Below are 25,298 nucleotides of genomic sequence, written 5' to 3'. Positions count from 1 at the left end.
GACTTCAAAATGTGTCCAGAATTGGTTCCTTCCGGTGAGTTCTTGGTCTTGCTGACTTCAAGAATGAAGCCCCAGACTCTAGCAGTGAGTGTTACAGTTCTTAAAGATGGTGTGTCCGGAGTTTGTTCCTTCAGATGTTCAGATGTGTCCAGAGCTTCTTCCTTCCAGTGGGTTTGTGGTCTTGCTGACTGAAGGAGTAAAGCTGCAGACATTCGCAGTGTGTGCTACAGCTCTTAAAGGTGGCACGTCCAGAGTTGTTTATTCCTCCCAGTGGGTCTGTGGTCTCACTGACTTCAGGAGTGAAGCTGCAGACCTTCGCAGTGAGTGTTACAGCTCTTAAAGGTGGTGAGGACCCAAAGAGTGAGCAGCAGCAAGGTTTATTGTGAAGAGCGAAAGGACAAAGCATCCACAGCATGGAAGGGGACACAAATGGGTTGCCGCTGCTGGCTCGGGTGGCCAGCTTTTATTCCCTTATTTGGCTCCAGCCGTGTCCTGCTGATTGGTCAGTTTTACAGAGTGCTGATTAGTCCATTTTACAGAGTGCTGATTGGTCAATTTTACAGAGTGCTGATTAGTCCATTTTACAGAGTGCTGATTGGTCCATTTTACAGAATGCTGATTGGTCCATTTTAGAGAGTGCTGATTGGTGCGTTTACAATCCTTTAGCTAGACACAGAGTGCTGATTGGTGCATTTTTAGAGTGCTGATTGGTGTGTTTACAATCCTTTAGCTAGACACAGAGTGCTGATTGGTGCGTTTTTACAGAGTGCTGATGGGTGCATTTACAATCCTTTAGCTAGACAGAAAAGCTCTCCAAGACCCCACCCAACTCAGAAGCCCAGCTGGCTTCACCTCTCATAACGACAGACTTCTCTACTTTGTAGAAGCCATCATTCAAATAAATATATCTAAGGAAATGTGAATAGTCAATGTACATAATCCAGTCTCTCTGGGTGGCCTTACAGCATTGTATAATGAGTAAAAGTATCTGTCCCCCACAAATCTGGAAGCTATAAGTTTTTCAATGATCTGATCAAAGATTAAGCCCCAGAGAAAATACTTTTGATTTCCTGGCTCTTATTTTAAAATCACACCATAATGTTGGATGGGAATCCATTATACATCAATAATAATGACACTCAATGCTTAATGTCTTCATATAATGTCATATAATTTCTTCTATATAAAAACGCTACCTAAAAATATTTTGCATGTTAGGAGTTAATAACTAATAACCATTCAGAGTATGCTTCCATTCTAATGGGCCCTTTGTTGCTGAAAATCTACTTTATTAGAGAAATAATGTTCACATAACATAAAATTAACCATTTTAACCATCTTGAAGGGTACAATTCAGTGGCTTTTAGTATATTCACAATGTTTTATTACCATTACCACTGATTCTAGAACATTTTCATCATCCTAAAAAGAAACTCTATACACATTAAGTGGTTACTCCCCATTTTCCCTCACTCAGCCCCTGGAAAGCACTACTCTGTTTTCTTTCCATATAAAATTGCCTATTCTGGGCACTTCACAAAAATAGAGTCATACAATATTGGCCTTTTGTATCTGGCTTCTTTCACTTAGTATAATGTTTTTGAGGTTAATCCCTTATGTAATTTGTTCATTCATTTTCACAGATTTACAATATTCCATTGTATGGCTATGCCACATTTTATTTAGTAGGTTATAGTCGTTTAGTTTGTTTCCATTTTTCAGCTGCAGTAAAAAATGGTGCTATGAACATCTGGACAAAAGTTATTTTAAAAACATATGTTTTCAGTTATCTCAGGTATACAATTAAGAAGTACTCATACTGACTTGTAAGGAAATTTTATGCTTACATTTTAACAAAGAGCCAATGTGTTTTCCGTGGTAGCACCACCATTTTACATTCTCACCAGCAATGTACAGGGGTTCCAATACCTCCACATTCTTATCAACAATTCCTATTTCCTGTTTTTTTTAATTATGACAAATGTGGTTGGTGTGAACTGGCATATGACTTTGATTTGCACTTCCATAATGACTAAAGATGTTGAACCTCTATCCTTTTTTATTTCAATATTTTATTTTTGTTAATGATGGAAATATTTTCTCAGTAAATTTCAGCAATCAACTTTATAACAGGGCAGGATAAGCTAGGGTTAGACATAGAAAAGTTAATGTACTTTATCTTGAAATTTTAAGGAGAAAAGTGTTTGAAACTTTATCTTTTTTAGCCAAACAATATTAAAATAAGAAAATTTTGAATAGAAAACTGTACTTGGTTCTCATATTTCAAGCATAAAAGTATTTTAATAAAAATTCTACTTTCTGCATATATTTAAGTAATTTTAAAATAAAAGGTATTATGTGGATTGTAGAGTGTAGCTAATGAAAACATTAAATAACATAATTTTAAGAAGCAATTAGCTATTCCACATGAAATAAAATCAATGATTACATAAATTCAATATGACTATGATGACAAAAGCAAAAATACAAAGTGTAATAGTTTTCAGTTCCTTGCTTGACACATATATGAATACATTTCCCAAAATCAAACAAAATAACACCAACATCTACTAATACCATGATACCATGATCACAATGAGACTCCTAAAACTTACTTAATTATTAACATCTTAAAAACCTAATTCTGATATGAATTATGTAACCAAGCATATTATCTATGCTGTGCAAACTGGTGGAAGCACAGTCTTCTTCAGGATTCTCTAGAATTCATAATTATTTCAAATGTAACTGATGTTGAACCCCACATTTCCTATTGACTTTGGTGAATCTTCTGAGCAGGACTTCATTTATCAGAACATAAGCATATACTCATTGCAACTTTAAAAAGAATAGAAAGCCTTCATACATGTTTGTTTTCAATTATATCTCATCATCAATTCTGTGCAGAGTTATATTTTCTCGACTTAATATTTTTGCAACTTTTTAAATTTTTTCATTTTTTTCTATGTATTTCAACCCTTCTAACTTCAGCTGATCCAGCTTTTCATTTTGACTTTCATCTAGAGTTGTTTTCACACATTACAGGATTGAATATAAAATAGGTGTCAGGAGGTAACAGAACATCAAGCATTATACAGACTGCTTCTATATCTGTAGCACTGTTGATAACATTAGAAAGTTTGGTTTTCAAGCTTGTGTGTATCACAGTGTTTTTCATGTCACTCTCCGAATGTCCAGTGCCCAGGCATACTGTGCACTCTAATGGGATATCCGGCCAATGACATTTACACTCATGCATTGCTAATGCCAAATAGTTATTCAGAAGCAAGCCTCCGCCTTGATGAAGATCATTTCCCAATGTGTATTCTGCAAAGTAGCCTGGAGCAGCAGATGAGGCTCTAATGGCCTGCCACATTTTATACTGACACCCTCTGAAATGACAGTTGATTCCAGCAAAATGGTCATGGTTTCTATGTTTAGAAGCAACAAATTATAGTTTCTAAAGCACCATAGTTTCTAAAACATCAAATTATTTTGGTGTTATCCCTCTGTTTACTATGGTACTTATGGCAGTTACCTTAAGGCATGTGGGGTTTCTTGCTGTTGCCATCAATAGCGCAAATCCCATTCTATTTTTAAGAATTTTTTCCCACCTTTGACTTCTATAAAATGCATGGCTCCAACTCATTTTAACTTTTCCAACAATGAAATTTTGTGAAAATACATCTGAACCTAATGTTTTATAGTTTCTCGCATTCATCCAAGGACATATGAAAAAATTCCGACATGAAAGCTAATATGGCACCTGTGCTTACACCGCAAATGTAATCAAAGGGCTGATCAACTGGTTTCTGAGTTAGTTCAACCAATTTTCATAGTATCTGCAGAGCAACCACATAACTTGTTCCTCCGTCATCAATTGTGAAAATTGGGATTCCTCTCCCTTTCACTGGATGCACGTAGGCAATTAAAGCCGAAAATTATCTAAGTGCAGCCTAAAGTGTTTCACCTTTAATTTTTCTCAGCCAGAATAAATATGGAATAATTCTTTCTTTAACAGACACTCATTTCCTTCAATATATTCTAGATGATGAAAATTCAGTTCTTCAACCCCAGTAATACAGAACTTCAGGTCAGTTCTTTTTCTTAATACCTGAACTAACACCCAGGTTCTGTTATCAATACTCACCCTTGCAATAATAATTTCTTCTTGAAGAGATAAACGGTTGTTCTTCTCTGCATTTTTGTCTTTGCTGATAGCCTGCTTGGTTTTAGTAGGCTTTTCCTCTTTTTCTAAGTGTCTCTTTAAATCATAATTTAACTTGGGGACAAGTCCACCAATATTCCACCTACAAAAGATTATACAGTTTCACTGGGATGAAAAAGAAAGTTAGTAATACTTTAGTTGAAACTAGAAGAACTTCAAGTATTGCAATAGGATTTGAAGGATTTTCCACAGTATCTAAAGAAGATTCTGAGCCTGACTTATCAGTCAGTATGCCAAGATCTGGAGAACTTAATTTCCCTTCTTCAACCTGCTTACCTTCAAGTTCTGATATGTCCTGGAATTGTTTTTTTTTTTTTCCCCCTGTTTTTTTGAGACACATTTTCCTCACATTTGAAATAAGAGTTAACATAATTTGATGAAAAGTAGAATGGCTTTTTAAGTTTTGTGGCTATAATAGTCATATAATAAAAAAGACTACTTATGTCTTCTTTTTATGTCTAATCTGGCATTTCTCTTTTGGAAAAGGATACTTTTCTATTTATTTGTCAGATTTTTTTTCAGAGATTTTATGCCTTGTTTCACTTTTCTTTTTGGTTTGTTTTAACCAGTCATTATTTGATACTTTTCTTAATATTTGAGAATTTCTCTTGATTTGAGCTAAACGTGAAATAATTTCATTCTGATTGCCAAAAACAGCCTTTGAAATAGTTTAGAAGTACTTTTAATATGGGACATACAAATGCTCATTTTAGTAAGTCCTTTGGGAGTGGGAGTGCTAGGTTTCAAAATTCCAATATGTAAACAATGGTTGCCTGGAGAGTAACAGTGCTTTCTGCCAGTATGTGCTTCATTTTTGTCTATTTACATATTACTTCGTTTGTATGAAAATCTCTTTGTAGATGAATGTGGCTAATCCTGTAGCAATGCTTAGGCAACAACAGGAAATGCAGTTGCTTGCTTGAGTAGGCCTAAAGCCTAGGGCCACTTAATCCTGCCTGGCAGTGGGGAAGTTCTGGAACCCAGGACCTCTATGGTCACCCTGCCACTGAGGGCTGAGGGAGCCTGGGGTTGCTAAAGTCTGTCTGGTGGTGGTGCCAACCAGAGATCAATTCTGATGTGCATGCCTGAACTCTGGGGCTGTGGGATATGGCCTGGCACTGGAGAATGTTCGTGACTCAGTACTATAGATACCAGCCTGGAGTCTGGGTTTACGGTAACTTACTTGGTGCTAGGTTTTACTGTGGTTAACCTAGTGTTACAGGCTAAGACAATGTCTAGTGCTGGCTTCTTTCTCCTTACCCCAAATGGAAGGTATCTCTCTCAACACTGTGCTCCTTAAGGTGGGGGGAGGGGTGATGTGGGTAATGTCAAACTGCCCTTTTTATCCTCCCCCTCAGTGCATCTTTTTATATTTCTGTACTGCATCTGGATACTGTAAAGAGTCACCCTGTTCCGGCCGGGCGCGGTGGCTCACACCTGCAATCCCAGCACTTTGAGAGGCCGAGGCGGGCGGATCACAAGGTCAGGAGATCAAGACCATCCTAGCTAACACGGTGAAACCCCGTCTCTACTAAAAATACGAAAAATTAGCCAGGCGTAGCGGCATGCGCCTGTAGTCCCAGCTGCCGGGGAGGCTGAGGCAGGAGAATGGCGTGAACCCGGGAGGCAGAGCTTGCAGTGAGCCGAGATCGCGCCATTGCACTACAGCCTGGGCGACAAAGCAAGACTCAGTCTCAGGAAAAAAACAAAAGACTCTCCCAGTTTCCTTAGCTCTTGTGAAAAGTTTTCAGTAACGGGTAGTTGTTCAAACTGATGTTTCTGCAGGTGAGAATTTCTGGAGAGTCCTCTATGGTCTTGCTCTGCTCCTCTCCTCTGAAGTTATTAATATAAATCTTCTCTCTTTTAATCATGGTCAGTCTACATACATTTTAATAACTTAATTATTACTCTTTTTAAAAAACAACTTTTGGGTTTGTTGATCCCCTCTATTGCTTTCATATTCTCTATTTCATTCATCCTATTGTAGTCTTTATTATTTTATTCCTTGTGGCTGTTTTTCAATTTGCTTTCTCTTTTTCTAGTTACTTAAGGTGGTGTATAGTAAAGGTATTGATTTGAGATTCTTCTCTTTTATTAACATAGCATTTATGGCTGTATATTTTACTTTAAGTACTGTTTTTACTTCATCTCATACGTTTTGTTTTTTTTTAATTTATCTAAATTACTTTGCTAATTTTCTTGTAATTTTTTAAAATAATCTTTTAAGAGAGGTTTTTTCTTTAATTTGTGAACTTTCCAGATTTCCTTCAGTTACTGATTTTCAATTTCATTCTTTTTTGGGGGTAAGGTAAAGTTCTTTTTAAGATTTCAGTTACGTAAAATCTATTGAGACATGTTTTATCACATATAAAATATTGTCTATCCATGAAAATTTTTTGCACATTTGGGAATAAAACCTACTTTGTAATATGGGCTAGGTTGTTCTCTGTGTATCTTTTAGGTCTGATATGTTTATAGTTTTTTTCAAGTCTTCTATTTCCTTGTTTACATTTTCTATATTTTTTCCATTATTAAACGTAGATTTTGAAATATTCTGCTATTATTTTAGAACAATGTACTTTTCCTCTCAATCTAATGATTATACTTCATATATTTTGACTCTGTTGTTGTGTATATATTTATAATTAAAATACTTTGTGATTAATGGAATTCTTTATCATTATGTAATGTATTTATTGTCTTGTAAGAATTTTTGCTTTAAAGTTTTTTATATTTGCTATTAGCGTAGCCACTTCAGCTCTCATTGGCTTAAGTTTGTATGGAATATATTTTTCCATTCTTTTACATGTAATCAATTTATGGTTTGGGTTCTTAAGTGTGTCTCTTACTGACCTCTGATAGTTGATTAATTCTTTTTATCCTTTATGCAAATATGTGCCTTCTAATTGAAGAGTTTAATTCATTTACTTTTTTAAAAATTACAAAAAAATTATTGATATCCAAGTTTGCTATTATTTATCTGTATATCTTATGTCATTTTTGTTTCTCATTTTCTTCATTACTATTTTTTTGTGTTTTATTCATTTGTGTATGCATGCACCTGTTAGATTTCTTTCTTAACTTTTATTCTGCATATTTTTTGCATAATTTTTCCAGGGGCTTTCTTTGAGGATTACTATGTATATCTTAAACTGCTAACAATGTAGTTTTAATTACTACAAACTTAGCTTTAATAGTATACAAAATCCGTGTTCCTATATAGCTCTGCTTCTCTACTGTTCTTGTCACAACTTACATGGTTACATATTTTGTGGTCATCAAGATAAAGCAATCCCATTATTATTTCCTGTATGAAAGGTTTATGAGTGATAAATTACACTAGACTGCTTAGGCTACTGTAACAGACTAACATAGGCTAGGTACAACAATAGAAATTCATTTTTTTTTCACAACACCAGAGGCTGAAAAATACAATATCAACTTTTGCACAGGAATTTGTTTCTGGTAAGGGCTCTCTGCTTTGCTTGCGGATGACCACTTTACTATCACATGAAGTTTATTTTGTGCACTTGTGGAGATGGGGGAAAGAGAGGGAGAGACAGAGAGAAACTGCTCTCTGGTGTCTCTTCTCACAAACCCATTTATCCTATAAGATCAGGGCTCTGCTTTTATGACCTCATTTAATTTTAATTACCTCTTTAGTTAACCTACCTGCAAATATAGGCACAATGAGAATTTACATATAATTTAATTTAGGGAGGACACAAACATTCAGTCCATAACATTCTCTCAGATTTAGTTTATGTAAAAGTGATTTAAATTCTCTTTAATTTTTGAAGGATAATTTTAACAAATATAAAATTGTTGATTGACAGATTTTTTTCTTTGAACACTTGCCACTGTCTTCTGAGCTCCATGGTTTCTGATGAGAAATTAGCTATTAATTTTACTGAGATTCTCTTGTAAGTGGCAAGCTGCTTCTGTCTTGCTGCTTTAAAAATTATCTTTTTGTCTGTTTTTTGAGAGTTTTATATGTTTCTCAAAGTACATGTCTTTGAGAATATTCTACTTAGGGTTTATTGAGTTTCTTGATATTTAGAATTATGTCTATAACCTAATTTGGGACTATTTTGAGAGCTGTTTTTTCAAATTATATTTATGTCTTTTCTATCTCTGTACTACTTCTGGAACTACATCATGCATACATTCATAAATTTGTTGTATCCTGTGTATTTTAAATTTTTTAAAAAATCTTTGTTTCTCAGCCTAAATAATCCCAATTAATTGTTTTCAAGATCCTTCATCCTTTATTTGGCATGCTTAAAACTGCTGTTGAGGCCGGGCACGGTGGCTCAAGCCTGTAATCCCAGCACTTTGGGAGGCCGAGGTGGGCGGATCACGAGGTCAGGAGATCGAGACCATCCTGGCTAACACAGTGAAACCCCGTCTCTACTAAAAATACAAAAAAAATTAGCCGGTCGTGGTGGCGGGCGCCTGTAGTCCCAGGTGCTGGGAAGACTGATGCAGGAGAATGGCGTGAACCCGGGAGATGGAGCTTACAGTGAGCCAAGATCGCGCCACTGCCCTCCAGTCTGGGTGACAGAGAAAGACTCCGTCTCAAAAAAAAAAAAAAAAAAAAAAAAAACCTGCTGTTGAACTACTCTAGTAATTATTTCATTTCAATTATTGCACTTTTTAACTCAGAATTTTTTATTTGGTTCATTTTGGTTATATCTATCTCCTTACTAATGTTCTCAATTTGGTTAGAGAGTCTCATACCTTCCTTTATTTCTTTGTATATTGTTTCTATTTATTCATTGATCATATTCTAATGGTTGATTTAAATTTTTGTTTAGAAATCCAGTGTCAGGGCTTTTGCAGGTACAGATTTTAGTAGTTTTTATGTTTTGTTTTGTTTTTTTGCTGTGTAAGAGCAATATTTTCTATTTTTTGCCTGGTTTATATTTTTTTCTGGTAAACTGGACATTTGGTACATTATAATATGGCAACTCTGGAAATTAGATTGTTCGAGCTCCAAAGTTTGTTGTTATTGCTTATTGCAATTGTTTTTTTCTTTATTGACTTATCTGAACTAATTTTGTAAAGTACATATTCTTTGTTGTGCGTGACCACAAAAACCTGTTTAACATTAGCTTAGCAATGAGCTAGTGACTCAACAGATATTTCCTTAAATGTCTGAAGAAACGATAACAAAAACCTCCCAGTTGTGCAGATTGACTCTGCATTTGTGTTGGTTTATGCCTTCAACACTTGGCCTGGCAGTTTAAAACTCTACTTTTCCTTCATTTCTTGCCTGTGAGTCTCCCAAAACTAACTTTGCCTTCATTTTTTTGCCTGTGAGTCTCCCAAAGGTAGCCAAAGGCGAAAGTTTAGGGACTTCTCACGTAACTTCTGAATACATGCCAGTCCTGGGCACGCACATGACATCTTAGATTCCCAGAAATATGTGGCAGCTTTTTAAAGCCCTTACTCCCAATATGTCTCAGTAACCAGCCTTTATTCTCAATCATTTTAGTTTGTCTATCATTTACCCCACTACTATCCATTGCCCTATGTGGCAACAAATAATGCACCTACTTTTAAATGTTTTCCACAATATTCCCTGAGGGTAACCACTTCAGCCCTGCTAGAGTACTGAGCTAGGTGAAATAAAGGGAAGCCCTGGCCAGGCATGGTGGCTCATGCCTAAAATCTCAGCACTTTGGAAGGCCAAGGCTGTTGGATCACCTGAGATCAGGAGTTCAAGACCAGCCTGACTAACATGGTGAAACCCTGTCTCTACAAAAAATACAAAATATTAGCCGGCCATGGTGGCACACGCCTGTAATCCCAGCTACTCTGGAGGCTGAGACAGGAGAATTGCTTGAACCCGGGAGGCGGACGTTGCAGTGAACCGAAATCGTGCTATTGCACTCTAGCCTGGGCAACAAGAGCAAAACTCTGTCAAAAAGAAAAAAAGAAAAAAAAAAAAGGGAAGCCCTTTGAGCTGATACTTCAGGGTGTCACCAAATAGGTAAAAAAATTAAAAAAAAATTAAAAAACTATAATTCTTGGAGTATATGATTTATTGTCTCTCTCCATCGCTAGGAATTTATAACCAGATGTGGGCGATATTCTTTAAGGCCACCGTCAACCTGAGAAGTATGGGGTGGGTTTAGGGTCGGTAAAACACTTACAAAATTTCTTAATGAGATTCAGATTTTTAAAAATATTTACTTTGTTGCTGTGAATTTCTGATTAGTTCCCAGAGCTCTTCTAAATGTGATTGTGTCAGTTTATGCCATATAAATATCTGCTTTTGTGGAACAATGGGCTTTGGTAGTTTTATACTCTCCCATTTTTACTGACATCACTGAAAATTTACTTTTAAATAAGTCATGCATTGCCTTAAGAGAGCCTAGAGACCTATGCATAATAATGACAACAGGCAGAGATTGAAGTTTGGAAATAATCAATGTTGTTTGTAACTTTATCTGTGCTTCCTTGTGGCATTGAAAATTTGTTAATTTAATTAGAACCCCAAAGTTTAACTGATTCTACATTCCTTTGTGAAGAAAATTGTTAAAATTGCCGTTATAATAATTAGCTGTAAAAAAGACACCAAGTTTTATTTTCACATATAAAAAATTATCATACTGAAACCTTTATTTCAAGGTGGCCAATTTGGATTAATTAATAGGCATTATTGCAAAAGCTTCAATTTGCAATGAAAATGTAAGAATATTGCATTGTCTCCACATTGAAGTTAACATAGATAATTATAACAAGTGTTGAATAATTTAAAAAGCAGTGTTTTTATATTGAGCACCTCTATTCAAACCAAAGTTTACTTTGTGTGAAAGGGAAAGCTTAAAACATGTTAGCCAAATTTAAAAATCTATGCAATACTATCACAAGTGGTATATTTTAAAGCCAACATCTAAATTAATCCTAATTTTTCAATAGAACTTTATTTTCCCCAAATGTGTAGAAATAGTGACTCCCTGTAAAAATTTAACATTAACAATTAGGTGAGTTTGACCCTTCAACACTCTATTGAACTTAAGATAATACTAGCTATGTGAATTATATCATCTGCAGAACTCATTTACAATAAAATATTTGAATGCACCAAAAAATAGTGCATGCATCTCTTTTTTTGAGTTCACATTCCAGTACTCCTTTGACTGAAAAAAAAATTCTTGCTTACATTTGCACAAGTCATTTTGTATGTCTCCACTAGTTTCTCTGTGGTAAAGTGTGTGCAAAAGAAACCTTGTGATTAGTTTTCAAATTCAGAGTAACATCATTTGTTCTTTAATAGTTATGCTTAACTAATAATTAGATGTTGATTATTTAAAATATATTTGAACACACTCTTGGATCACAGCACTATAAAAATAGAAATTAACACCAAAAAATTACTCAAACCCATACAATGACATGGAAATTAAACAACCTGCTCCTGCATGACTTTTGGGTAAACAATGAAATTAAGGTAGAAAGCAACAAATAATTTGAAAACAATGAGAACAAAGATAAAACATATCATAATCTCCAAGAGACAGCTAAAACAGTGTTGAGTAAAGTTTATAGCACTAAACACGTACATCAAAAGGTTAGAAAGATCTCACATTTACAACCTCGCATTCCACCTAGAGAAACAAGAGCAAACCAATCACAAAGCTAGCAGATGACAAGAAATTACCAAAATGAGAGCTGAACTGAAGAAAACAGAGACACAAAAAAGTATACAAAACATCAGGGAACTGAGGAATTGGTTTATTGAATGCAAGAATAAGATTCATAGACTATGAACTAATAAAGAATAAAAAATAAAGAAGATCCAAAGAAACACAATCACAAATGACAATGGAGACATTATCATTGGCCCCACAGAAACACAAAAAAGTCTCAGAGACTGCTATGAACACCTCTATGTGCACAAATTAAAAAACCCAGAAGAAATGGGTGAATTCCCAGAAAAAAACCATCTCCCAAGAGTGAAGGAGAAAGAAACTAAATCCCTGAGCAGATCAATATTGAGTTCCAAAATTGAATCAATAATAAAAAGCCTGCCAACAAGAAAAAAAGCCAGGACCAGATGGATTCACAGCCAAATTTCATCAGATTTATAATGAAGCACTGGTACCATTGCTACTCAAACTATCCAAAAAATCAACAAGGAGGGATCCCTGACTAACTCATTCTATGAAGCCAGTGTTATCCTGATAACAAAAGCTGGCAGGAAGACAACAAAAAAAGAAAACATCAGGCCAATAACCTTGATGAGCATAGATGCCAGAAGCCAAAATCCTCAAAAAAATACTAGCAAACTGAATCCAGCAGTACACCAAAAAGTTAATCCACCAAGATCAAGTAGGCTTTATCCCTGGGATGCAAGATTGATTTAGAATACGCAAATTAATCAATGTGATTCACCACAAAAATAGAACTATAAACAAAACCACATGATCATCTCAATAAATTCAGAAAAGGCTTTTGATAAAATTCAGTATCACTTCATATTAACCATCAGCAAACTAGGCATGGAGAAATAGACTTAAAAATGATAAGAGCCATCTATGATAAACTTACAGCCAACATCATACTGAATGGGCATAAGCTGCGTGCCTTCCCCAGCAGAACCAGAACAAGAGAAGGATGCCCACCTGCACCTTTTTTGTAAAACATAGTGCTGGAAGTCCTAGCCAGAACAATTAGAAAAGCAAAATAAATAAAATACATCTAAATAGGAAGAGAGGAAGTTAAACTATCTCTGCTTGTAGACAATGTGATTTTATACCTAGAAAACTTCATGGTCTGTGCCCAAAAGCTCCTGTATCTGATAAACAATCTTGACACAGTTCAGGATACAAGATTGAGGAACAAAAATTAGTAGCATTTCTATACACTAACAACATCCAAGCTGAGAGCAAAATCAAGAATGCAATCCAATACACAACTGCCACAAAAATAATAAAATACATAGGAATACAGCTAACAAGGCAGCTGAAAGATCTGTACAATCAGAATTACAAAACATTGCTCAAAGAATTCAGAGATGACACAAAGAACTGGAAAAATATTCCAGGCTCATGTATAGAATGAATCAGTATTGACAAAATGGCCATATTCTCCAAAGCCATTTATAGATTCAATGCTATTCCCATCAAACTATAAATAACATTCTTCACAGATTTTTTTTTAAAAAAACACTATTTTAAAATTCGTATGTGGTGGGGCACAGTGGCTCATGCCTGTAATCTCAGCACTTTGGGATGCTAAGGTAGGCAGATCACTTGGAGCCAGGAGTTCAACACCAGCCTGGCCAACATGGCAAAACCTCATCTCTACTAAAAATACAAAAATATATATAAATAAATGAACAACTGGGTGTGTTATAACCCCAGCTACTTGGGAGGCTGAGGAATGAGAATTACTTGAGCCCGGGAGGTAGAAGTTACAGTGAGCCAACCAAAATGAGCTCGAATATCCAGGGCAATTTTAAACAAAAGGAATGAAACAGGAGGCCTCACATTACCCAACTTCAGACTATACTACAAGGCTTCAGTAACTAAAACAGCATGGTACTGGGACAAAAACAGACACACTGACCAATGGAACAGAATAGAAAGCCAAAATATAGCCACACACCTACACCCACCTGATGTTCAACAAAGTTTACAAAACAAGCAATGTGGTAAGGACTCTCTGTTCAATAAATAGTGCTGGGATAAATGACAGGCATATGCAGAAGATTGAAGTTGAATCCTTTTCTTATATACAAAAATCAACTCAAGAGGGATTAAAGATTAAAATGTAAAAGCTAACCCTATTTAAAACTCTTGAAATAGGCTGGGCGCGGCAGCTCACGCCTGTAATCCCAGCACTTTGGGAGTCCGAGATGGGTGGATCACGAGGTCAGGAGATCGAGACCATCCTGGCTAACACGGTGAAACCCCACCTCTACTAAAAATACAAAAAATTAACTGGGCGTGGTGGTGGGCACCTGTAGTCCCAGCTACTTGGGAGGCTGAGGCAGGAGAATGGCATGAACCCAGGAGACGGAGCTTGCAGTGAGCCAAGATTGCACCACTGCACTCCAGCCTGGGCTACTGAGCGAGACTCCATCTCAAAAATAAAACGATAAATAAAACCCTTGAAATAAACCTAGGAAACATAATTCTAGACATAGGCCCTGCAAAGATTTTATGAAGAAGATGCCAACAACAAAAATTGACAAATGGAAATTAAACAAAAGAACTTCTACACAGCACAAAGAAACTATCAATAAACAAACCACCTACAAAATGGGAGGAAATATTTGCAAACTATACATTTCATAAAGGTCTAATACCCAGGATCTGTAAGGAATGTAGACAAATGAACAAGCAAAAGCTAAAGAACCCCATTAAAAAGTGTTGCAAAGAACATGAACACAGATTTTTCAATGGAAGATATACACACAGCCAACAAGAATATAAAAAGCAGCCAACAAGAATATAAAATCATGCTCAACATTACTAATCATTAGAGAAAAGCAAATAAAAACCACAATCATATACCATCTCACACCAGTCAGAATGGCTATTATTTAAAAAGCAAAAAATAGATTCTGGTGAGGTTGCAGAGAAAGGGGAACACATACGATGTTGGTGGGAGTATGAATTACTTCAGCCATTGTGGAAAGCAGTGTGGCGATTTCTCAAAGAACTTAAAACAGAAATACCATTAAAGCCAGGTGAAGTGGCTCATGCCTGAGATTCCAGCACTTCAGGAGGCTGAGGCAGGCAGATGACTTGAGATCAGGAGTTTGAGACCAGCCTGGACAACATGGTGAAACCATGTCTCTACTAAACATACAAAAAATTAGCTGGGCATGTTGGTGCATACTGGTAATTCCAAGCTACTTGGGAGACCAAGGTGGGAGGACCACTTGAACCCAGGAGGTGGAGGTTGCAGTGAGCCAAGATCACACCGCTACATTTCAGCCTGGGTGACAGAGGCAGACTCTGTCTCAAAAAAGAAAAAAAAGAAAGAAAAGAAATACCATTCAACCTAGCAACCTCATTATTTGGTATACACCCAAAGGAATATAAATCTTTCTATCATAAAAACACTTGCATGTATATGTTCATTGCAGCACTATTTACAATAGCAAATAAATGGAATCAACCTAAATATCTATCAACGGTAGACTGGATAAAGAAAATGTGGTACATAAACATCATGGAATACTACGCAGCCATAAACAAGAACATGATCATATCTTTTGCAGCAACATAGATGAAGCTGGAGGCCATAATCCTAAGTAAACTGTCACAGGAACAGAAAACTAAATACTACATATTCTGGATTATGACTGGAGATAAACATTGAGTACCCATGGACACAAAAAAGGAAACAACACATACCAGGTCCTGCTTGAGGGTGAAGAATAGGAGGAGTGAGAGGGTTGAAAAACTACCTATAATTTGCTATGCTTATTAACTGGATGATGAAATTATCTGTATTCCAAACCCCTGTGACACACAATTTACCTATATAATAAACCTGCCATGTACCCCTGAATCTAAAATAAAAGAGAAAAAAAATATGTTTGGAGGTTTATAAGACGTGCAAAGAAATGAGCTTGCAAACACTTGCCCCATATTAGTTAAAATGAAGAACTTTGAAATTAAATCAATCAGAGTTGGAATCTAAATTCTGCAAGTAACACACTCTGTGAACTTGGGCATTTTTATTTCAATAGCTGTAGGCATACAAGTGGTTTTTGGTTACATGGATAAATTTTATAGTGGCAAAGACTGAGCGGTTAGTATACCAATTATCCAAATAGTATAAATTTTGCCCAAAAGGTGATTTTCTAATTCCTCACACCCCTCCTACCTTCCCCTTTTCTGAGTTTCCTATGTCCATTATACCACTCTGTATGCCTTTACCTACCCATAGCTTACCTCTCACTTATAAATGAGAATGTGTGTTATTCAGTTTTCTGTTCCTTAGTTACTTCCCCTAGGATAATAGATAATAGCCTCCAGTTCCATCCAAGTCACTCCAAAAGGCATGAATTCATTCTTTTTTTAATGGCTGAGTAGTATTTAACAATGTGTGTATGTGTAATATATACAAACACACATAAATATGTATGTAAATATAAATGTATATGTGTGTATATACATAAATGTGGTATATACACACACATATTCCATGATGTGTGTATGAGTATATATACATAACAATAAATGTATATGTAATGTGTGTATATATATACATAAATGTGATATACACACACACATATGCATATATATATATATATACATAAACCACATTTTTTAATCCACTCATTGGTTTATGGGTACTTAGGTTAATTCTATTGCTTTGCAATCATCAATTGTGCTGTGATAAACATAGAAGTGCAGGTTTTTTTTTTTTTTTTGATATAATGACTTATTTTCTTTTGAGTAGATACCCAGTACTAGGATTGTGGATCAAATAATGTGTCCACTTTTAGTTCCTTTGGAAAAATCCGTATTTTTTAATAGAGGTTGTACTAAGTTACATTCCCTACAACAGTGTATAAGCATTCCCTTTACACTGCATCTGAACCAACATTTATGATATATATATTTTTTACTTTTAATAATGACCATTCTGACTAGGGTGAGGTGATATCTCCTGATGGTTTTTATTTGCATTTCTCTGATAATTCTTGATGTTGAGCATTTTTTTCATATGTTTGTTTGCCCCTTTGTATGTCTTCTTTTGAGAAATATCTACCCATATCATTTGCCCACTTTTTAATGTTATTATTCATTTTGTTCTTGCTGATGTGTTACTTGTAGAAATATTAGTTCTTTGTTGGATGTATAGTTTGTGAATATTTTCTTTGATTCTATAGATTGTCTATTTATTCTGTTGATTAGTTCTTTAGATATGCAGAAATACTTTAATTAAGTCCCATTTGTTTACTTTTTGTTGAATTTTTATTTGAGGACTTATTCACAAATTATTTGATAGTGCCAGCATCCAGAAGAGATTTTTCTAGATTTACTTCTAGAATTCTTATGGTTTCTGATCTTATATTTAAGCTTTTAAACCATTTTGAGATAAATTTTTATATGGCAAGAGATACAGATCTAATTTCATTCTTCTGTATATACCTATACAATTTTCCCAGCACCATTTATTGAATAGGGTGTCCTGTCTCAAGTGTATGTTTTGGATGACTTTTACAAGATCAGTTGGTTGTAAGTATTTGGCTTTATTTCTGGGTTATCTATTCTGTTCCATTGATGTATGTGTCTATTTTAATACCAGTACCATACTGTTTTGGGTATTATAGCCTTGTAGTATAATTTGAAGTCATGTAATGTAATGCCTCCAGATTTGTTCTTTTTGCTTAGGGTTGTTTTGGCTCTTTGGGCTCTTTTTTTGGTTCCTTACAAATTTCAGAATAGTTTTTCCTAAGTTTGTGAAAACTGGCATTGGTATTTGTATAGGAATTGCATTTATTGTGTAGGTTGCTATTGCTTTGGGCAGCATGGTCTTTTTTATATTATTGATTCTTCTAATCTATGAGCGGAGTATATTTTTTCATTTGTGTCACTTATTATTTCTTTCATCAGTATTTTGTAGTTATTCTTGTAGATATCTTTTAAGTATATTTGTAAGTATTTTATATATTTTGCTACTGTTTTAAATGGGATTGAGCTCTTTATTTAATTTGCAGTTTGGACATTGTTGTATAGTAGTGCTGGTGATTCCTGTTCATTGACTTTGTAACCTGAAACTTTACTGAATTCATTTATCAAATCTAGGAGTCCCTTTGGGGAATCTTTCGGGTTTTCAAGATATGGGATCATATTATTGGAAAACACAGACAGTTTGAATTCTTTTTCTCTTTTTCAATCTGGTTACCCTTCATTTCGTTTTTTTTTTTTTTTTTTTTTTTTTTTTTTGCCTGATTGCTGTAGCTAGGACTTCCAGTAGTATGTTGAATAGAATTGGTGAAAGTAGACGTTCTTATCATGTTCATTTCTTAGGGGGAATGCTTTCATCTTTTCCCCATTCAGTATGACATTGGCTTTGGGTTTTTCACATATGGCTTTTATTATTTTGAGGTTTGTTTCCTCTGTGCCTAGTTGTTGCGGGTTTTTATCATGAAAACACACTGAATTATGTCGAATGCTTTTTCTGCATCTATTGAGCTGGTAATACAATTTTTGTTTTTAATTCTGATGTATGTGATAAATTACATTTATTAACTTGTGTGTATTGAACCATCATTTTATCCTTGAGAGAAAATCCACTTGGTTGTGGTAAATTATCTTTTTGATATGCTGTTGGATTCTGTCTGCAAGTATTTTGTTGAGGATTTTTGCTTCTATGTTCATCAGAGATATTGGTTTGTACTTTCTTTTCGGTTGTGTTTTTTTTTTCCTGGTTTTGGTATTAGGGTGATATTGGCTTCATAGAATCAGTTAGGGAGAATTATCCCTTTCTTGATCTTTTGGAATAGTTCCAGTAGGATTGGCCCCAGTTCTGCTTTAAATGTCTAATAGAATTTGGTTGATAATCTGTGTGTGGTCCTGGGCTTTTTCTTGTTGGAAACTTTATTACTGAATGAATTTCACTAATTTTTATTTCTATGTTCAGGATTTTTGTTTCTTTCTGATTTAAGCTTAGGTGGCTGTATGTTACCAAGAATTTAATCATTCCTTCTATATTTTCTAGTTTGTGTTCATAAAGATGTTTATAGTTGTTTTGGAAAATCTTTTTACTTCTTTGGTATCAGTTCTAATGTCTACATTGTCATTTCTGTTTGAGCTTACTTGAATCTTCTCTCTTCTTTTATTGGGTGATTTATCTAGTTGTCCATCAATTTGATTCATCATTTCAATGAATCAATTTTTTATTTCATTGATCCTTGTATTATTTATTTGTTTCATTTTTTTAGTTCTGCTCTGATCTTTGTTATTTATTTTATTCTGCTTCCATTGGGTTTATTTTTATTTTTGTTTTTCTAGTTCCTTGAGGGGTAATGTTAGGTTGTCCAGTTGAGATATTTCTGTCATTTTGATTTAGGCATTTTGTGTTATAAATGTTCCTGTTAGTACTGCTTTTGCTCTATCCAGAGATTTTGAAGATGTGTCAGTCTTGTTATTCATTTACAAAATAATAATTTCCATCTTGATTTCTTCATTTACCTAAAGATCACTCAAGAGCTGATTGTTTAGTTTGCATAGTTTTGGTAGTTACTCTTGAAATTAATTTCTGGTTTTATTCCACTGTCATATCATAAGATACTTAATTTTAGTTAAATATTTTTCAATGTATTAAGACTATCTTGTGGCTCATCCTATGGTCTATCTTGGAAAACGTTCCATGTGCTGATGAATAAAAATGTATATTCTGCAGTTTTTGGTAGAATGTTCTGCAAATTTCTGTTAAGTTCATTTATTCTAGTATCCTGTTTAAGTCCAGTTTTCTTTGTTGACTTCCTGCCTCAGTGATTTGTCTAATGCTGTATCACTAGAAAGATTTCAACCTATAATTGTATTACTGTTTTTCTCTTTTTGTAGGTCTAACAGTACTTGTTTAATTAATCTGAGAGCTCCGGTGTTAGGTGAGTATATATTTAGGATTGTTATATTTTCTTGTTGAATTTATTCCTTTATCATAATATAATGGCATTCTTTGTCTTTTTTCACTGTTGTTGGTTTACAGTCTGTTTTATCTGGTATAAAAATAGCCACTTCTGCTTGTTTTGGCCTTCCATTTGTGGAAATTTTTTTTCTTTTTCTTCACCTTAAGGGTCTAAGAATTTTTACAAGTTAAGTGAGTTTCTTGAAGACAGCAGATATTTACTTTGTGACATTTAATCCATTCAGCCAATATTTATCTCTAAGTGGGAGCATTTAGACTACTTACATTCAAAGTTTTTATTGATATGTGATGCACCATTCCAATCATCATGTTGTTATCTAGTTGTTTCATTTTTCTATTGTGTTATTGTTTTATAAGCCATGTAAGTTTTATACTTTCAAGTATTTTTTATGCTGGTGAATATTGACCTATTATTTAATGTTTAGAACTCCTTTGAGCATTACTTATATGGCTGGTCTAGTGGTAAAAAGTTCCCTCAGAATTTGCTTAACTGGAAAATACTTTTTATCTTCTTCATTTATGAAACTTAGTTTTGCGTGCCAAAAAATTCTTGGGTGACAGTTATTCTGTTTGAGGAGACTAAAGATAGTATGCCAATCCCTTCTGGCTTCTAAGATTCTGCTAAGTCTGCTGCTAGTTTGATAGGTTTTCCTTTATAAGTGACTTAATGCTTTTGTCTCATTACCCTTAGAATTATCTTATTACATTGACATTAGATTGCTTGATTAATATAGGCCTTGGTGACATCTTTTGGCCATGAGTCTCCCAGAAATTCCTTGAGTTTTTTGTATTCAGATGTTTAAATTTCTAGCAAGACCAGGGAAGTTTTTAACAATTGTTTCCTCAAACAGGGTTTTCAAACTGTTTTCTTTCTTTTTTTCTTCCTCAGGAACACCTGTGATTCTTAGGGTTGGATATTTTACATAATCCCATCTTTGTCCAATACTTTATTTCATAATTCTTTATTCTTTATCTTATTTGATTGTATTACTTTGAAAGCCTTGTCCTCAAGCTCCATAATTGTTTTCTTCTGCTTTGTCTATTCTGTTTTTAAAACCTTACTCTGCATGTTTTAATTCCCTATATGAATCTTTTATTTCTAGAAGTTTTGTCTGTTTGTTTTTTAAAATCTGTCTTTTTAGGACATTTTTTACTCATATCCTGAATTATTTTTTAAATTTCTTTGTGTTGGTGTTCAACTTTCTTTGGAATCTCATTGAATAACTTTCTAATTAACCTTTTGAATTCTTTATCTGGTATTTCAAAGATTTCATTTTTCGTTTGGATCTGTTGCTGGACAGTTAGTGTAATCTTTTTGTGGTGTTGTAAAGCTGTTTTTTTATGGTCGGCATTAGTTTTCTGGTTCCTTCTCATCCGGGTAGAGCATTTCTTATTATTTTTGAATTTATTTATTTTTTACCTCCTTGAAGATCTGACTTTAATGTATATAGTTTATAGTCATCTAGCTTTGACTCTGGGCGCTTTCAGTGGCAAAAACTCTGTATGAGTTCTTGGTTATAATTTTTGTGTGATGGCTTTGTCAAATGTTGCTAGTAGTAGTGATATATCCGGTGTGTAAGAAGGTTCACTATCTCCTGTAGGGCCAGGATGTCAGAGGTCTCATGAAGCTTATCTCGTTTCCTAGTGATGTGAATATTTTCCAGTATTGTTTTTCTCACTAGGTTGGTCAGTTCAGCCTTCAGGTCAGTAGGAAATATCCATGGGTAAGAAATGACTGTGGCTGAAACAGTTGTGTACATGCAATACTACAGTGGTGGATGAAATTCTTAGACTTGACAGATGTAGCTGAGGGAACTCCCAGTGAAATGCACTGAGGTCTTCACAGGGGGAATAAAGGGAACCATCTCAACCTTCACTACCAGGCCTGCAGGAAAATGATTCTTCTCCCCATCATACACCTGTCCTGCTCTTTTTGAATATTCAGATCGGACAGGCATCTCTGTTTATCTGCAGGAATACTGTCATTTTGTGTGTAAAGAATGGAGATTTAATACCCATGTAAGTCTGAGCCCAGAGGGAACACCTATCATGGGGATGCACTCATTCCAAAGTTCTCCAGAAATGCAGCTTATAAGTGTACCCATGCTGATCTACAAAAATAGTCCCAGATGTGTCCACAATGGGTGGGTAACAGGGAGAAATTATCTTATCCAAGTCCCTTCACAAGCATCAGAGCTGCTTGACTGCTGGGTTAGAACTGCAGTCTTCCACTGAGCCCAGCACTGTGCCCATGCATTTGCTGAAGGAAAATTCAAACAAGTGGGAAGTTCTGGGACAGAGAAAAGCCTACACTCTGGTTCCTTTTATCCCACTATATGCCTTCTTAGTATGTTTCACTCTCCCTTCCCCTAGGAGTGGCAAACTCTGAAGGCTAGACCACTGTGAATTCTGCTGTTCCTGTGGGTCTAGTCACCATGAGGGGCTGCCAGTCTACCCTAGTGCTGAGGAATATCTGTAAGGAATCTGGTGATGTGAAGACAAAAGAGTTGAAGGTCTCTGAGAAGAATACAATCCTCACGATGTGTGTGCACCCAGTATGGTGCTTACTACTATGGTTGGTGTCCGGGAAAAACTGCACAAGCTTGTAGGCCAGTGTAATTAACTTGAGAAGTCCCCAAATCTCAGCTCACTTCAATGCAAAGAAGCTCTCCTTGAGTTCAAATACCGGCAGTATTCTACAGGGACTAGAGAAGCCAGAAGCTCTCCTACTTATCCTTTTCATGGAATACTAAGAATCTTAGTGTTTGATCTCTGCCATCTTTTTTTTTTTTCCTTTTTATGTGTGTGTCATAGATTCTTCCAGTGAACTCTGATAGGCTCCAGCATTCTCCCCTTAACACTCCATTTGCTATGATTATTCACTTGTAATTTGGGTTCTTCCTTCTGAGAAGAATTGGTCACCAACATCTCTAGTTAGCCCTTTGGAGAAGCTCTCTGATGCCTCAAGTTTTGAAGTTGTCTGCGAAATGTTCGGTGGCTTGGGCTCCACTCTTAGCTCTAGAAGGGACAATTTCAGATGTAGCTGGCCCAGACTGACCAGCCCTGTGGTCTCCCCACAGCTGGTACAAGTACCAGTTCTGACAGTGGTGGCAAGGGATTGATATAGGCTCTAAGATTTTCTTGGTTGTAAATGGCCTTAGTGTGGTGGCTTTCTCAATTGACATCTGTAATAGCAATATATTCGGCATATGAACAGCCTCAGTACCTCCTAAGTAACCATTGTGGTGTGGGCAGTGGTGTTACCTGAGTTTGCACAAGTTTTTTTGTTTGTTTGATTGTTCGTTTTTCCTGAGTGCTGTGTTATTGCGCCAGCATATATTGTAATAGGCTGTGCCATCTGACCTCTGGGAAGAAAGTGGTGCTTGCAGGAGAGAGCCAGCTATGGTGATGGCTGTGGGATTTATCTTTGTCTTATATTACCCAGGGGAAGTGGTCATGTCCCAGGCGATGGGCGGGGCTATGGAACTCTCAAAGTCCCTTCCTGTGTTCTGCTACTAAGGCAGGTGGAGGGGCAGAGCAGGATGGGGGGACCCAGCAAGTCTACATTCTGGCTCCCTATATGCGGATGCAAGTGGCAGCTCCAATGGGGGTCAGATGGCAGCTCCCTGGTCACTGGGCTAATGTTGCAGGGACACTTTTGTGCAACAGAGGCAGCTCCTTTCCTCCCAGTCTTTCCTGTGCTATTCTCATGATAGTGAATATGTCTCACAAAAACTGAAAGGTACATCAGGGGTTTCCGTTGTTGCCTTTTTCTCATTTTTCTCTTGCTGCTGCCATGTAAGAAGTGCCTTTCACCTCCCACCATGATTCTGAGGCCTCCCCAGCCATGTGGAACTGCAAGTCCAATTAGACCTCTTTTTCTTCCCAGTCTCAGGTATATCTTTATCAGCAGCATGAAAATGGACTAATACAGTAAATTGATACCAGTAGAGTAGGGCATTGCTGAAAAGATACCCGTAAATGTGGAAGAGACTTTGTAACTGGGTAACAGGCAGAGGTTGAAACAGTTTGGAGGGCTCAGAAGAAGACAGGAAAATGTGGGAAAGTTTGGAACCTCCTAGAGACTTGTTGAATGGCTTGAACAAAAATGCTGATAGTGATATGAACAATACTGTCTAGGCTGAGGTGTTCTCAGATGGAGACGAGGAATTTGTTGAGGCCTGGAGCAAAGGTGACACTTGTTATGTTCTAGCAAAGAGACTGGTGGCATTTTGCCTCTGCCCTAGAGATTTGTGGAACTTTGAACTTGAAAGAGATGATTTAGGGTATCTGGTGAAAGAAATTTCTAAGCAGCAGGGGATTCAAAAGGTGCCTTGGGTGCTATTAAAAGCATTCCATTTTAAAAGGGAAACAGCATAAAAGTTCAGAAAATTTGCAGCCTGACGATGCAGTAGAAAAACAAAAACAAAAACAAAAACAAAACCATGTTTTGAGGAGAAATTCAAGCTGGCTGCAGAAATTTGTATAAGTAGCAAGGAGCCTAATGGTAATCCCCAAGACCATGGGGAAAGTGTTTCCAGGCCATGTCAGAGACCTTCATGGAAACCCCTCCCATCACAGGCCCAGAGGCCCAGGAGGGAAAAGTGGTTTCGTGGGCTGGGCCCAAGGTCTCCGTACTGTGTGCAGCCTAGGGACTTGGTGCCCAGTGTCCCAGACACTCCAGATGTGGCTGAAAGCGGCCAATATAGAGCTCTAGCTATGGCTTCAGAGGGTAGAAGTCCCAAGCCTTGGCAGCTTCCATGTGGTGTTGAGCCTATGGGTACACAGAAATAAAGAATTGAGGTTTCAGAACCTGTGCCTAGATTTCAGAAGATGTATGGAAATGCCTGGATTCCCAGGCAAAATAAATGAGGCCATAAGAAGAGCCCAATATGTAGTTAATGTTTAATACAAATTTTGATAATGATGATGATGATGATATTAAACATTCATAAAATTTTCAAACAAATAAGTTTTGTAATATATGGTATAGGGAAAAACTGTTATATTTCTGCTGCAAAAAATAAGGCAAATATTCAGAGATAAAATGTAATGGCTTATAAGATTTGGAGACTGACAGAATAATTCAAAATGAAACTACACTACATGTTTCACAGTAAATGGTTTCAACAATTTTTTCTTCTCTTATACAGAAGAAAGAGGTCATGTACATAATTTTACACTCCCGTAGGGCTTACTCCAACATATACTCAATTCCATCTCTAGTCTCCAAACTCTACCTTTTTTTTACTTCAGTCAAAATGTTAAATTGTGAGTGTGAATGGCATAATTTTATAATAATCTTGAGCTGACCCTATTTTGTTTGAGTGAAGCAGTGTGGTCTGCCTCTTGGAATGGTAAGCTGAATGTTGTGGGCCAACACTCTTATTGAGAACTAAAATGGATAAAAAATAATTTAAAAATCCATGTGAAATAA

At 35.9% G+C, this 25,298-nt stretch overlaps 1 pseudogene; it reads right to left on the bottom strand.

Annotated features, from left to right (window-relative positions):
- Nucleotides 1–2,829: 2,829 nt before the first annotated feature.
- LOC100447229 (calcium-independent phospholipase A2-gamma-like) lies at nucleotides 2,830–21,235 on the bottom strand (annotated as a pseudogene).
- Between the last annotated feature and the right edge of the window lie 4,063 nt (nucleotides 21,236–25,298).

Source organism: Pongo abelii, chromosome X (genome assembly GCF_028885655.2).
Source record: "Pongo abelii isolate AG06213 chromosome X, NHGRI_mPonAbe1-v2.0_pri, whole genome shotgun sequence".
Taxonomy (NCBI): domain Eukaryota; kingdom Metazoa; phylum Chordata; class Mammalia; order Primates; family Hominidae; genus Pongo; species Pongo abelii.
The sequence above is the reverse complement of the archived record's forward strand: the minus strand, read 5'-3'. Positions and strand labels throughout refer to the sequence as shown.